The sequence below is a fragment of the Odocoileus virginianus genome, chromosome 25, assembly GCF_023699985.2.
Source record: "Odocoileus virginianus isolate 20LAN1187 ecotype Illinois chromosome 25, Ovbor_1.2, whole genome shotgun sequence".
Lineage (NCBI taxonomy): Eukaryota > Metazoa > Chordata > Mammalia > Artiodactyla > Cervidae > Odocoileus > Odocoileus virginianus.
In genome coordinates, this window is record NC_069698.1 from 19,179,828 (window position 1) to 19,196,727 (window position 16,900).

Genomic DNA, 16,900 nt, shown 5'->3' on the forward strand with positions numbered 1-16,900 from the left:
TATTTAGTGTTATGAGAATTTATTTAAAAGTGCTGACATTTTTCCATATTATAGGTAAAAATAACTTTCCACTTTAATTCTCCTGATAAACAGTTTTGGCAAAAGAGCCTCTTCAGGAGATAATCCTGAAATTACATTTTGAATAGAATATTAAACAAGAAAAACTGTTTGGAAATAGTTATGCATGTTTCCATAATAAAAATTAATTCTGTAGGAAAATGGACCAGCTTAAAATTAGAAGGTGAATTATTTGATAATTCACATGATTTCTCTAAGCATCACACAGTAGCATTTAAATAGGCTCAATAAAATGGTACTTAATGCTAAGGAAAAAACTCAAGTCATACAAATTCTACTGATTATATAAGCATTTTTTCCATTATTAAATTTAGAAAGTTAATTAATCTTATGATAATTGTTTTTGTAGAAAACAAAGAAAAGGGGGAAACAAATGCAGCCAATCACAACTGGGTTTCTTTTTGTCTTATTTTCTTTGCCACTTACAATGAGAATTTCAGTAAACCATCTATCTTCATTAATTCAGATACAATGTCTAATCAGATTATTTCTTATTCCTCCCTTCATATTTTAAGTTCCCACTGTGAGTCCTTGTGGTACCAGGAACCCCCTCTGGGTTACTGCACATAGACTATATCACACATTTATTCTCAAAGTATATTCTGTATTTTGAATGTGTTCATTGGGAAATAGGATTATAAGTAGAGCCTGTAGTCTCACCATTTATGTGTAGCCTTCTTCATAATAACAAAGAAAAACTTTCCCAGACTTTACTCAGAATGAATATCTGCCGATGTATTGATTCAGCCATATGATACATTTTACTTCCCTGTTTATTCATAGTTTTTTAAATCTAATGTCAATTCACATTTAAGTGTCTGCTTAATCGTGATGTCCAACTGTACTGTTCTCATTCAGGTTAACTATAAGCTCATTAAGGCATAGCTTAATTTACTTTATATTGTAAACAAATGGAGGGACTATACACAAATAACTTTAATAATAAGATTGTAAAGAGGCAAGAAAGCAAAATTTAATTCTATCAAGACTTCAAAAGAACCTACAACTTAGCTGCTCCAATTAGAAAAATAATAACAGTAATATTTATCTTTTCTGAGTATTCACTTCTGTAGAGACTATGCTAAGTGGTTTCCAGTCCTGTGGCCACTGCTGAGTTTTCCAAATTTGCTGGCATATTGAGTGCAGCACTTTCACAGCATCATATTTTAGGATTTGAAATAGCTCAGCTGGAATTCCATTGCCTCCACTAGCTTTGTTTGTAGTGATGCTTCCTAAGGCCCACTTGACTTCACATTCCAGGAGGTCTGGCTCTAGGTGAGTGATCACACCATCGTGGTTATCTGGGTCATGAAGATCTTTTTTGTATAGTTCCTCTGTGTATTCTTGCCACCTCTTCCTAATATCTTCTGCTTCTGTTAAGTCCATACCGTTTCTGTCCTTTATTGAGCCCATCTTTGCATGAAATATTCCCTTGGTATCTCTAATTTTCTTTAAGAGGTCTCTAGTTTTCCCCATTCTATTGCTTTCCTCTATTTCTTTGCATTAATCACTGAGGAAGGCTTTCTTATCTCTCCTTGTTATTATCTGGAAATCTGCATTTAGATGGGTATATCTTTCCTTTTCTCTTTTGCCTTTCACTTACTTCTTTTCTCAGCTATTTGCAAGGGCTTCTCAGACAACCATTTTGCCTTTTTGCATTTCTTTTTCTTGGGGATGGTTTTGGTCAATGCCTCCTATACAATGTCATGAACCTTTGTCCATAGTTCTTCAGGCCCTTTGTCTATTAGATCTAATCCCTTGAATCTATTTGTCACTTCCATTGTACAATTGTAAGGGATTTTATTTAGGTCATACATGAATGGTCTGGTTTTCCCTACTTTCTACAATTTCAGTCTGAATTTTTTAATGAGCAGTTCATGATCTGAGCCACAGTCAGCTCCCAGTCTTGTTTTTGCTAACTGTATAAAGCTTCTCCATCTTTGGCTGCAAAGAATATAATCAATCTGATTTCGGTGTTGGCCATCTGGTGATGTCCATGTGTAGAGTCTTCTCTTGTGTTGTTGGAAGAGGGTGCTTTCTGTGACCAGTGTGTTCTCTTGGCAAAACTCTGTGAGCCTTTGCCCTGCTTCATTTTGTACTCCAAGATCAAACTTGCCTGTTACTCCAGGTATCTCCTGACTTCTGACTTTTGCATTCCAAACCCCTTTGATGAAAAGGACATCTTTTTTCTGGTGTTAGTTCTGGAAGGTCTTGTAGGTTTTCATGAAACTCTTCAACTTCAGCTTCTTAGGCATTAGTGGTTGAGGCACAGACTTGGATTACTGTGATGAGGGCATTATAGAGGTATGTGTAAAGTGTCCTAGAAATGCTGGTGAGGAGGAACTTAGTCATACTGTGGTGAAACAGTGGAAATCTCCCCAGGCTGAGGGAAAAGTATGAGCAAAATCAGAGTATGAGCAAAATAAATGCAGGATGTATTCAGACATATGAATTAGTTGAATGTAGATACTGCAATGATATATTAAAACCAAGGCTGGCACTATGGAGAACAGTGTGGAGATTCATTAAAAAGCTGGAAATAGAACTGCCATAGGACCCAGCAATCCCACTCCTGGGCATACACACTGAGGAAACCAGATCTGAAAGAGACATGTGTACCCCAATGTTCATCACAGCACTGTTTATAATAGCCAGGACATGGACGCAACCTAGATGCCCATCAGCAGACGAATGGATAAGGAAGCTGTGGTACATATACACCATGGAATATTACTCAGCCATTAAAAAGAATTCATTTGAATCAGTTCTAATGAGGTGGATGAAACTGGAGCCCATTATACAGAGTGAAGTAAGCCAGAAAGATAAAGACCAATACAGTATACTAACGAATATATATGGAATTTAGAAAGATGGTAACGATAACCCTATATGCAAAACAGAAAAAGAGACACAGGTGTACACAACAGACTTTTAGACTCTGTGGGAGAAGGCGAGGGTGGGATGATCTGAGAGAACAGCATTGAAACATATGTTATCAAGTGTGAAACAGACTGCCAGCCCAGGTTGGATGCATGAGACAAGTGCTCGGGGCTGCTGCACTGGGAAGACCCAGAGGGATGGGATGGGGAGGAAGATGGGAGGGGGGATAGGGATGGGGAACACATGTAAATCCATGGCTGATTCACGTCAATGTACGGCAAAAACCACTACAATGTTGTAAAGTAATTAGCCTCCAACTAATAAAAATAATTGGGAAAATAAATAAATAAATAAATAAATAAAAGTAGAATGTATTAAAAAAAAAAAAAGATCCAAGGCTGGAAGTAAGGGATGATAGTTAACTGAGGAAGACGATAAAAGGGCTGGCAAGATAATGATAAGGACACTGGATTTTATTTTATATGCAATCAGAACATTTCAAAATGTTTAAGAAGGTAAGTGACAGAAGGTCTGTTTTGCAGAGTGAGGTGCACAGGTGAGGTGATAGGGCTTGATGAGTGCAGCACCTGCTCTAGGGAGGAGGCGTAATCAAGATTACAGAGCGCTCTTCTATCTTGAGGCTTTCAATTTCTAAGTCAAAGTTCGCTCAGTAAATATCACATTGGACTTGAAAATACGTTGGTTATCTTCAAATGTCTTGATATTGATTTCTAACATAAATCCACAGGCATAAGAACACAGACTCTGTATGATTTCAATATCTTTAGACCATCAAATTTTTGCACCTGGTCTTATGTCCCTGGATATGCTCTGTTGTCTCCTAGTTTATAGTCTAATTGGTTCATAGTGCTTTTCAGGTCTACTATACCCTTCTACTTCTCTGTATATTCCTTCAATTAATTTTTGAGAGTTTCATATTGAACCTCCAAGTAAAAAATCTTAATTTATCTACTTAAAAAATAATGTAGAGTGAACCTATATGTAACTTTGTTCTATAATTTTCCAAGTCTCCTGTAAATGTGTCATCATATTTTCATAATTAAAAAAAATTTTTGTAAGGCAAAAAATTTAAAAAGGAGAGTTGAGATCCTAAAAAAAAGATTATAGAACACTCTTTAGAATGTATTATAGCTGAAATTAGGACCTTTATATGGTAGTTATCATAAAATTGCTCTAGGTTTTGGTTATCCTCCACCAGTGCTCCACAATAATGGATTATATATCTCAGAGAAAAAAATAAATTGACTTAGGATTTGGATCAGGAATTGGGATGCAAACTCTGGTCAAAGGCCAAGGGAAGATGTTAGTGACAATGCTAGATCAATGCTAGTTTCAGAAAAGACATGACCACAGAGGGCAATTCTGCACAGAAACAGATCAGGGTCTTGATGAATTTAAAGAGTAGGTTTAATGCAGGCTCAGGTATTGTGCAAGGCTGAAAGAAAAGGAGAGATTGCAGTTACTTTCAAAGCCCGAGACTGCGGAGTTTCAAACGTAAGAAGTGATTCCAAGGGTAGGATATGGAAATAGTAAGAACTGCTCTAACTCCTTCAGACCAGTAAAGACTTGCTTACAGAGAGCCCTGTGGATCTGATTTTTACAAAAGTTTTACAGCACTTCTAAAGTCAATGAAACATTACTCACATTTATGTGTATAAATTTTCTCTTCTATATTTCTTTATCACTGCCTGCTGGGTTTGATCTCTAAGCCTCTTGAATTTTGGCTCCTGATATACTCTGCTCAGATTTGTCAGCTCAGCTTCCTTCTTGGCATGAATAGTCACTCCTTCCCCACCACATCTTGCTTCAACTCAAATCTGCCCATATTCAACTTGGGTGATGTACCTGTGAATTCCCAGATGTCTGGCCTAGTCTGACTCTTAGTTGGTACATTATCTTTTCTTTGTTTGTCTGCTGGATCCAATTACTCCTGTTTCTTTCATATTCAAAATACATTCACCTTCTTTCCTGGTCTCCCAAAACTCACAATCATGGTACCAGTCTCATGTTTTGCATGAGGTCAAAAAGCAGATGAAGCTCCTTGAGGCCACAGTGCCTCTTGATTTAGAGACCTGTGAACTAAAAAGACAAGTTATCTGTTCCCCAATCCCCAATATAATGGTAAGTCAGGGAGAGGATGACGGCAACAGACATTCCTTTTCAAAAAGATGAGGAAACTGGTGGCTCATAGCTGCCACTGATCTGAAATGCACCCTGAGAAGTCAGAGTACTCAACACTGAGGGTTAGAAATGCACCTTCACGAGGCCCACTTGGGCTCTCTAATTCAATTCCCTAGTCCACTGTACTCTGTGGATTTTAAATCTCCTCTCTGAGCTGTTAACTCTATTCTCGGAAAAGTCTTTTCTTTTCTACGAGAAACAGTCTGGATTTACAGTTAAATAGACTTCTCAGCTTGCTTTCTGCCTATAGAAAATCTTTTCATTTCTATCCCTTTCCCCTTTGATCTAAGTTACTATTAAACTTCGTGTTTCCCTATGAATCTGCCTGGAAGTCACTACAAGCCCCAACATGCCACATAATAATTTTTCAAGACACTCTTCTCTGTACCTTGCAGACAGTGTGAGGGCTGTGGGATGACACTTAAGCTTCTTAAGATCTTTCTGTCTAGTGCTATTATGGAAATCTCTCTTAAATCTTTCAGAGCCTTATTAAAGGACTTTATAGTCAGATCCTTGCTCTGCTTAACACTTAGGCCATTCTTACTTTGAGAATCATTTGCTACCCAGAGATGGCAGTGATAGGAAAAAGCTTTGTTTTCTTATCTGCAAGCCCTGGCTCTTACACATTTCTTCTAAATTTTGCTTGCAAACTTTAATTTCTCTCTTTATTTCTACACTATATTATACACAGCTAAGAAACTGTCAATTGCCACTTTAAACATTCTGCCTGGAAATCCTCTTGGGCAGATGGACAAGTTCATGAATCACATTTTATCTTTCCTGGAGACTACACATCTACACAGTTTTGCTTGTTGCCCTCTTTCTACTCTCTAAAACAGTTTCATCACCTCCTTTCTAGCCTCCACTAAAAGTTTGTTTGCTAACAGCCTCCTCACTCTTTTTTCAGTCTCTGCCTGCCAGCTGATCCCAAAGCCAATGTCCTGTGTATCAATGCAGAGTTCCTAAGAATGAACTGCCCTGGATTGTTGTCAATCTTGTTTCGCTATAAACTCCCGATCCCTGAAATGTAAAGATATAGAGGACTACCCAGAATCCCCTTCTCTAAGGAGTCTGCTTTTGGAGTTGGGTAACAAGAGGAATTCCCGCAAGGTTTGGGGGGCAGAAGAAGAGGGGAGTTCATGATTCTCTGAAGATGGCTGCAGCCAGATGAATGTGCAGACATCGACAGCACCTTCTGTGTTTTCTAGGAAATAGTCATTGGGAATTTTCTGATACTTTTGAGATCTAACAAGTTTCCAATGAAGCCTTTGAGAACTACCTACTTTGTGCATTTAGGCTAAGGTGCTTTCACTGTCTGCTTCTTTAACTGTATTGAATTAAGATTTGACTCCCTGACCTTTTCCCCTTAGCTTTCCCAACATTAATGTAAAACCCATTATCTTCATTAAAATCCTTTGTTCCAGGAATGTTTTGAGTGACTATTTCCCTGATCAGTTCTAGACTGATGCAAGCAGTTATTTTGCTAAGTGGTTATCGAAAACTAATAACTAAAGCAGCTTTATTAAGAATATTTTCATTAAAACCTTTCATGAAAGCAAATTTAACCAAATCTTAAAAAGTTTTAGAAAGAGAGGAATTCTGATATTAAATTTACATATTTACACAGTTCATGGTTAGAATGATTCAGGCTATTGTTTTCATGAGACACCTGCTCGTCAGTCTGCTACAACTGGGGAAGTAGTTAAATTAAAATCCCAACAATGAAGATCCTGCACTGTATTCAATGGACACTGAAACTAGCTTCGAGGCATCTGCTGTAGAAGAGGAAGCAAAGATGTGCACAACCTCAGCATGTTGCACTGTTTCCTTTGTTGCTGAAACCTAAAGAGGAAGGAAGCCGAGTATGTGTGGGAGTGAAGAGAGGTGGGGGCATTCAGGAAGATTCCGGTTGTGAAAGCAGTAAGAACTCACGTTTATTCCTGAGATTGACATTTCAGTTTACTGAAGTCAGTATTGTGAATAAAACCCACAAGTCCTAGAGTTAAACAGAATATCACTTAAAGACTGGCTTTCCTACTAATTTATTAGTGTGAGCTTAGGAGAACTGTTTCAACTTTCAGAAACTCAGTTTTAATACCTGCAAAATGAAGATAATAAAAGTGAAACCTTATAAAGTGTTTTTGAAGATTAAGTAGAAATCCTTTAGATGCCTGGCACCTAACAAACTCAGTGTTTATATCTGTCAACTGCAGTAGGGGTCTAGGAACTTCCACATTTAGGATGATTAGAGAAATCATGAAATGATCCAACAGGGTAAAAAGTATTATTTTTATTTTTACCTCTGTCTATATCGTATCGTGTCTAATATGAAGTTTTCTAATTTCATTAAAGGAAGGTGGTGTGGAAGGAAACAGTGTACAATCACCATGAATGAGGAATGATGTACTCTCTCAATATTTCAGTTAAAATTAAAAAAGAGTAATATGTTAGCAGGATGGAGAAGAAGTTTTTGAAAGAACATGTTCAGGATCTTTCTCTCCTCTGGCCAGGCAGTTCCTCTCGTTGAGTACTCAGTATAAGGTGAAAAGTTCACTCCGCAGTGACAATGGATATAATAATATCTTATGTAAGTGGTTGTCACCGGGAGCTAGATAAAGAATATGAAAATTCTGTACCCTTACTGGAAAGTTACTGAAAAATTGAGTTTTAGCTATATGCTAGATGTGAAGAATATTTTTAAAAAATTATTTCTCAAGTTAGTTATGCTAGGTAGTTAGAATAGGAAAAAAGAGTCCAGAAAGGCAGTGGCTAAAAGACAAGGAAGGGGAAAGCCCATGAAAATAGAACAAAGGAAGGTCCAAGGACCGGAGTGAGGACCTCAGGTAGAACAAACAGCACTCCTGGCTAGCCCAATTTATATAGGGCAGGTCCAGGGGGAGGAGAAAAACATATAAAAAGAGGAGCCAAAGGGCTGAGGATCTCTCTCTCTCTCTCTCTCTCTCTCTCTCTCTCTCTCTTCTCTTCCCGTCTTTTGGGTCGGCATGCCCTCACGCGTCAAGGATGTATTTTCCTTAATTTTATAAATAAAGGACTGTAACACTGGTCCATCCGAGAGCTGTGACACTGGTCTGTCTGAGGGCTGTAATGCCGGTCCATTGCTTCAAATTTTTGTTGTGGCAAGACAGAACCAAGGAAATTGCATACTCCCCTGACAGTCAATTATTAACAACTTGGTAAATATTTTAATTTAGATTTTTTATTCTTGGTCTAGAATAAAATATTGGATTGGACAAATTCTATTTCAAAATTTGGGACAACAATATAGAAGTGTATCTAAACAAATAAAAATGTAATGATAAATTATTTGGAAAAAAAAATCACATGCTTAGGATGTGGTAAAATTCAATGGAAGCTATTATTATTAGGTTAAAAGAGATCTAATTTTAGTAATGATATTTGATTTAGCAATGTCCATTTTTATTGATGAATGATAACTAGTTGACCAAGCTAAGCTGGCAAGATTTAAGCAATTTAAAGCACAACAATCTCGCTCTCTATCTTTTTTTTTTTAACTTTTTGTTTTTGTCTTGACCAGCTTTTAAAAAGCATTAGACTGTTACTTATACTTTATGCAAATATAACTAATGTAACTAAAAACAATTTTTTTCACTTGATCACGCTAAACGAGCTGCCCATTTTATTTTCCTTTTGTAAATATGTTAAACTGGAAGTATTTTTCTTCCTCTTCTTTCATCTTTAATCCATGTTTTCCCTTTGGGTTCCTTCACTTAAGCTTCATAAAGTACTTCTTTACATCTGCTAAGTTTAATAGGTACCAGCTAATTAACTGAATCTCATACATAAAACAAAGAATTATTATTGACATTTATTGGGCACCATTGGCTTGGTAGGATAGGTACATGAAGCAGGAATTGTGTAACATGGTGTGAGTGCTTAATTGCTGTCAGCTGAAATTAGATAGTTGATTTGTCATATTTAATTAATGATATTATAGGATGTTCAGCATTGAAACACAAGGCAGATGTTATATACCTATGATCTGGAGCTCTGCTCAAATGCAATCTGGTCTTCCAGTCTGCTGGTTAACCAAGGCTATCAATACCAATTAAAATATGAAAAAAAAACCCTTAACTTTAAATTTTGGATAAGACAGGTGGTGATTAAGACATATTTAGCCTAAATATTCACTGATGTTATTTAAATACAAAGGACAAAGTAGTCGCAGTTTTAAATAAGAAGGATATCTTTTTATTTTTTAAAATTTGTTTGGATTTACTTAATGCTGTAGAATATAATATCTTGTTTTTCACTCTTTTGCACAGTAAATCATCTTAGACTGCCAAGGTACAAACTGAAGCAGAGTAAGGTTTAGACAGTAATTCATCTCCAGGATAATTATGGGAAATTTGCCTACATCTGAATGACAAGAAAGGACGACTCATGCACTTTGGCTTAACATGTGTTTCCTTCTGAGATACTGAAATTCTACTATCAAATAATTTTTCTCTTCTTCAAGACTTAAAATAGATTTTTTTTTTTTTTTGACCGTGCCTCAGGGCATTCGGAATCTCTGCCCTCTGATCAGAGATCCAACCTGCATCCCCTGTACTGGGAAGCACATAGTCACTGCCAGGGAAATCCCTCTATAAGATTTTTAAGCTAGTTTTTTATAACTTAAAAAACAAGTTCACATTCAGCAGTTTCAAATACTTGTACTCTTTTTAAATCTTAGTGACTACTATATTAGTAGCTATTATAATCTCTAGATTAAAAGTATTTTAATATATGTATCTGTTTGGAATACCAGACAGACCTCACCTCACCTGCCTCCTGAGAAATCTGTATGCACGTCAAGAAGCAACAGTTAAAACTGGACATGGAACAATAGACTGGTTCCAAATCAGGAAAGGCTGTATATTGTCACCCTGCTTATTTAACTTGTATGCAAAGTACATCATGAGAAACCCTGGGCTGGATGAAGCACAAGCTGGAATCAAGATTGCCCGGAGAAATATCAATAAACTCAGATATGCAGGTGACACCACCGTTATGGCAGAAAGTGAAGAAGAACTAAAGAGCCTCTTGATGAAAGTGAAAGAGGAGAGTGAAAAAGTTGGCTTAAGGTTCAACATTCAGAAAACTAACATCATGGCATCTGGTCCCTTCACTTCATGGCAAACAGATGGGGAAACAGTGGAAACAGTGACAGACTTTATTTTTTGGGCTCCAAAATCTCTGCAGATGATGACTGCAGCCATGAAATTAAAAGACCCTTGCTCCTTGGAAGAAAAGTTATTACCAATCAGGACAGAATATTAAAAAGCATAGATGCCACTTTGCCAACAAAGGTCCCTCTAGTCAAAGCTATGGTTTTCCCAGTAGTCATGTATGGATGTGAGACTACTAAAAAAGCTGAGAGCCAAAGAATTCATGCTTTTGAACTGTGGTGTTGGAGAAGACTCTTGAGAATCCATGAACTGCAAGAGGAGATCCAACCAGTCCATCCTTAAGGAAATCAGTCCTGAATATTCATTGGAAGGACTGATGCTGAAGCTGAAACTCCAGTACTTTGGCCACCTGATGTGAAGGACTGACTCATTTAAAAAGACCCTGATGCTGGGAAAGATTGAAGGCGGGAGGAAAAGGGGGAGACAGAGGATGAGATGGTTGGATGGCATCACCAATGTAATGAACATGAGTTTGCGTCAACTCTGGGAGTTCGTGATGGAGAGGGAGGCCTGGCGTCCTGCAGTCCATGGGGTCACAAAGATTTGGACATGACTGAGCAACTGAACTGAACTGAATATTTGTATCTGGGACTGATACTAATAAAGTCATGTTTTTTAGAGAAAACTATTTCAAAATTATAAACAGTGTTTTGATATTTTAAAAATGACATGGCTATATGATGATGATTTATGTTACCTATTGTGATTTGGAGTTCTGTATAGCTCAGATGGTAAAGAATCTGCCTGCAATGCAGGAGACCCTGCATTGAGTTGTGGGTTCAATCCCTGGATCAGGAAGATACCCTGGAAGAGGGCATGGCAACCCACTCCAGTAATCTTGCCTGGAGAATTCCATGGACAGAGGAGCCTGGCAGGCTACAGTCCACAGGGTTGCAAAGAGCCAAACACAACTAAGGGACTAGTACCCGCATTGTGAATTAGCATAGAACAAATCTAAAGTATCAACCAAATGGAATAACAAAATATCAGAGAACTCAATGGTTGAACTTCCTGATTTGTTTCCTAAGTTTTGAGCATGAATAAATAAATATTTATCAAGCAATACAGCATGTGTTAGGTTCCAAAGGTGATACATATTCATAAAAGATGCAATTCATGCCATCGAGAAGTATATTGAGAATTGCAAGGACACAGGAGCCTGGTAGGTTATAGTCCATGCAGTCACAAAGAGGTGGACACGACTGAGTGACTTAGTAAGCCTGCCCAGAGAAAAGAGACATATACCTATTCAGCAAATGTTTATTTAGTTTCAGCACTAACTATAGTTGGCACTCTAGATATAAAAATGAATATGTCATAAAACTCTCAGTTTATATGAATCAGTGTACCATGATAGTACATTATAGTAGTCACTAAAAAAAAAAAAGTTTCCAAACCTTTTCTTTCTATAATAGTAAGGCTGTTAACAGCCATAATTGTTGGCTAATCTATAATAAAATATATTGAAATGTTTCTCTACCAGTCAGTAAATAAAAATATTAAAACTATACTAAATCTAATATACATTCTAAAATAATCTCATTGGATTGGTTTGAGTTTATCAAGAAAACTATTGAAAAATTATCCTCTTATTTTACATACAATTGACATTAGAGATCTTGAATATGGAAAAATATTGGGCAGAATTTTGAATATAATTGCTATCCATTCAGCAGGGGTTGAAGGAGGATTTGGCATGATGAACAATATTGCTACTGTTAAGAAGTCTTTTCCAGACTATGAGTTCTGCAAAGACGTTGCCCGCTGGTGCCACTGTGGTGGGGAATAAGGCGTGGATGTGGTTTCTGCATCCACATCTGTGTGTCCTTGGTTAGGTGCTGAGGAGACAGAGGTGACGGCAGGGGCAGTCTAGAGCTGTCCAGCATGCTGAGGTGGCATTGTTGTCACCGAGAACGGTCTCTGGGTCCAGGTCGTGTGGGAACCTGACGTCTAGATTCGTCCCTGACCATGATGCCCAGGCAGAATGCCTAGCAGTATTGATTATGTTTCCCCTACCCACACCACATCTTTTTAATTCGTCTCTTTATTAATAAATCCCTTTTGAATGATCCTAATTTGAATATGCCATCTATTTCCTGTTGGGAACCTGACTGATAATAAAAGTCATAACTCCCTGATAATGATTATAAGTAACAACGATTAGTTCAGTAGTGGGCATGTCTCCAACAAGTGAATCCAGACAAGGAAGTTTCCAGTAGGGAGATTTTTTTTTTATATATAAATTTATTTTTCCACTGGACATATGTATTTAAGCTTGGATCTCTTGAAATGCTTTTGCCACCACATGAAGCCTGACAATGAAGCCAGTCCTTGTAACCTGAAATGTACTACATGATACATGCATTTAGTAAGTGTATAAGAAAGAAGTCACATTTATTCATACAAGTTTATCATAGTTCTGTCTGAGACTCAGGGACAGAGAAGCCCTTACACTGGAATTTAAATTTAAACTAAGACTTGATTGGATGCATGAGACAAGTGCTCAGGGCTGGTGCACTGGGAAGACCCAGAGGGATGGGATGGGGAGGAAGGTGGGAGGGGGGATTGGGATGGGGAACACATGTAAATCCATGGCTGATTCATGTCAATGTAGATGAAAAACCACTACAATATTGTAAAGTAATTAGCCTCCAACTAATAAAAATAAATGAAAAAAAAATTAACTAAGACTTGAAGATCAAGTTCATTGGGTCAACAGATGGTTGGGGAGTATGTTGCAGATAAGGATTTTTGGGAGAAGAGATATCAGGAAAAATATGGTAGAAAAATAGCTTGCATGGGTATTATAGTTGAGGCTGAAAAGTCAGACAGGAGGCAAAACCTTCATATACCACAATCCTGCAGGCCATGGAAAGCCACTGGAGAATATGAAGGAGCACATGCAAAGAACAGAGGCCACGACAGGAGATCATTAGGTATTTTAGGTGACAGATAGTAAGTCTCTAGTCAAGGAATGAAATAGAAGGCTGAAAAGAGATAAATCCCTTTTTAATGTATGACAAAATGTGGCAGTGTATTTAGTTTGGGAGGTGAAGCTTGAAGAAGAAGGGTTAGCGTTAGAGTGACTGCTGTCTTCTGTGATGGGCAACCAGTCGAATGATGATGCTATAATACATGGGACAAGGAACACAGGAAAAGGAGGTTTGAGGGACAAAGAAAAGGATAGGATCGTGGTGAAAGTAAGAGTCAAAACACACTGAGGCTAACATATGAGACAGCCTATAGAAGTTGCTTAGAGGCAGACCTGGATTGGAAATTTAAAATTCACACATTATTAGTTGAAATCCTGTGTGTCTATAAAATCACCAGGGATTGGTAAAGACAACACATCAAAGAATGAATGAAAGATGAAGAAAGGGAAAAAGTTAGTGTGAAGTAAGGAAAACATAAAATTTAGAAATTTATGAAAGGCAAAAAAATATTTGGACACTCCAAGTTAAGAAATGTAATTTTTTTAACATAAAAATATTTTGATATACTTATGCAGCAAGGAAGAAAGCTAAAGCTCTCAGGCAAAGTAAAAAGTTTAACTGGCATTTGTTTATTATGTCTTTCCTTATTAGAATATAAGCTATATAAAAGGAGAGAGACTTTAATCCCTGGGCCTGGGACAAAATTTGTCTCATAGAATTGCTCTAAAAATATTTGATGAATGAAAAATGAGTGAATGAATGAAAAATACTCTGTGCTAATTGAGAGCAAGGAAAAGTATGCACTCTTGCACAGTGCTGACATAAACTGGTCCAACCCCATGTAGGCAATATGGAAATAATCTTTGATATAATCATTCTAAAAATTCATCCTGAGATAAATAATAAATATCTAAGAATTTTCCATCGGTGAGAAGTAAATATGTATAGCAATACAGATAAATTATGTACATCCTTCAGTGAACACAGAAGCTCTTTATATTCTGATATGAAAAGATTTCCAAAACATATTTTAAAGTCACAAACCAGAGTGTAGAAAAGTAAGGATAGTATGTTACTATTTCTGTAAGATAAAGAACATTATGAATACATTTGCTTATTTGTACAAAGAATAACTCTGGAAGGATACACAAGCAACAGCTAACTGCTGTAATGAAAGCAGAAGTATTTTCTCCCTTAACTATTGCTGAAGATTGAAATGGAAACTACAATTGTTGATAGCCCCAAACAGTGGTCATCCACAAATTCCTTTGTGATCAGTGACACTCCCACAGCTTAGAAGAAAGCAACAAAGAGAATCTATCCTTTAGTCCGTTACTTTTTTTGTTATCAAGTACTTGGGTATTGGCACTATGTAGAGACATCCTTCAGAACACATGTGCTATCTTTCTTATTCAAACACATAATCTGTACACTATCAAAAATGTCTTAGCTACAATATTTTTGAAGGAAATACAAAAATCGATGGTGACAACTGTGGTTGTCTTCAGGGAATACAAATGTGTGTCTAGTGAAACAGGGTTTGGAAAGAGATTCTAAAATTTTATTTATTCTTAAATATTTATTACCTGTTTTATAAAAGAATATGATAAAAAACTAAACAATCTAAAACTAAAAACAAATTTATTGAGCACATTAGCTTGTGTCAAACACTTTCCTACCTACTTTGTCTGTGTGGTGTTATCTGAGACCAGGAGGAAGGACATAAAAGAAAGGGAAAAGTCTGTAGCTAGTGAACATGTGAGCTCGTATGTATTGAGGGAGAGGGGGAAATGGCAGAAACTTGGAGGTTTTCATGTGTTACAGACTCTTTTTTTTCTTTGAATAAGAGACTGTCATCTGTTGAGTGGGAGGAGGCAGGGATCATGAAATCTCAGATGAACATTTGGCATAGTTGCTATAGAGAATAGGAATGGAGATGATCAAAAGCAGATAAAAGAATTCTGTGTATTGTTTAAAGTTGCATAGGCATCGATCTTTATTGCAGTGCTATTTTTCTTCAGAAATGCTCAGTGGCTCTGGTATAAGAGTGGGAAATGAACACTGTTAGATTATATATCTTGTTGTGAGAGAATGATAAAGTAGCAAGGGAGTAGGGAGTTGGAAATACTAGTAGAAAAGTTCTTGCTTAGTTGCTTCAATTGTGTCCCACTCTTGGAGACTCCGAGGACTGAAGCCAGCAAGCTCCTCTGTCCATGGGATTCCCCAGGCAAGAATACTACAGTGGTTGCCATTTCCTTCCCCAGAGGATGTTCCCGAACCAAGAATCAAACCCAGGTCTTCTGCATTGCAAATGGGTTCTTTACCGCTGAACTGCTGAACTACCGGGGAAGCCCTTAGTAGAAAAGTAGCTAAAATCAAATGCTAAATGAAGACACCAAAAGGGAACTTTGACTCTCCTGTAGCCTATGGTTTCTGTTGCTCAGCACACAGTCTCAGAAGGTAGGCTTGCGTGTGAAATTCTTTCAGAAAGGCTCCAGCTAGCTCAGGGGGCCCTCACCCACGTGGGGAAACAGCTGCAAACACCCCGCACATCTCTAGCTTTTCCTCCAGCTCACGGATTCTCCAGCGCCACTCCAGTCCAGCAGCAGCAGCCGCAGCTGGGAACCTTTTGGAGTGCAAATTTTGTTCCTTCCCTGACACTGAATCAGAAAACTTTGTGAGTAGAGCCCAAAGATTTGTGCATAAAAAAAAAATCCTGGGGAGAATTCTGATGCTAACAAACCTGAGGATTCTGGTACAGGTTCAAGTAAGTCCAGCTGCTTTAGCCTGAGACAAGCACTTGGTTAAATATAATAATTCTATCATTTTCCTTCAAGTCTGTGCAAAATTCCTACTACTCTACTTAATATTTCAGCCCATGTTACCTCTCTTCCTCTTTATGATACCTCCACCCACCCCATCTTCCTAACCTGCTTTAATTTTTCTTCTGTTCCTTATTAATTATAATGTTCAATACTATATACTTATTTGTTATGAAAGTTTTTGTCTATCTCTACCCACAAGGATATAATTGATTTGAGTGTGGGGCATCTTTGTTTTGTTCATTGACATATTCCAAGTTCCCAGAACAAGTGCCTGATGTCTAGTAGTTCAGTTCAGTTCAGGCGCTCAGGCATGTCCTAATCTTTGCAATCCCAGGGACTGCAGCGTGCCAGGTTTCCCTTTCCCTGTCCATCACCATCTCCGGGAGCTTACCCAAACTCATGTCCATCGAGTTGGTGATGCCATCCAACCATCATCCTCTGTCGTCCCCTTCCTCTCCTGCCTTCAATCTTTCCCAGAATCAGGGTCTTTTTCCAGTCAGTCAGTTCTTCCCATCAGGTGGCCAAAGTATTGGAGTTTCAGCTTCAGCATCAGTCCTTCCAATGAATATTCAGGACTGATATCCTTTAGGATTGACTGGTTTGAACTCCTTGCAGTCCAAGGACTCTCAAGAGTCTTCTCCAACACCACAGTTCAAAAGCATCAATTCTTAGGAACTCTACTTTCTTTATGGTCCAGCTCTCCATACATGACTACTGGAAAAATCATACCTTTGATTAGGCAGACCTTTATCAACAAACTAATATCTCTGCT

The 16,900-nt window shown here is 37.7% G+C and overlaps 1 protein-coding gene across 2 annotated transcripts in view; it reads right to left on the reverse strand.

The window, feature by feature from the left end:
• HTR1F (5-hydroxytryptamine receptor 1F) overlaps positions 1–16,900 on the reverse strand; it is a 143,362-nt gene that overhangs the window by 14,361 nt on the left and 112,101 nt on the right. The gene's annotated exons all lie outside the window — the stretch shown is intronic.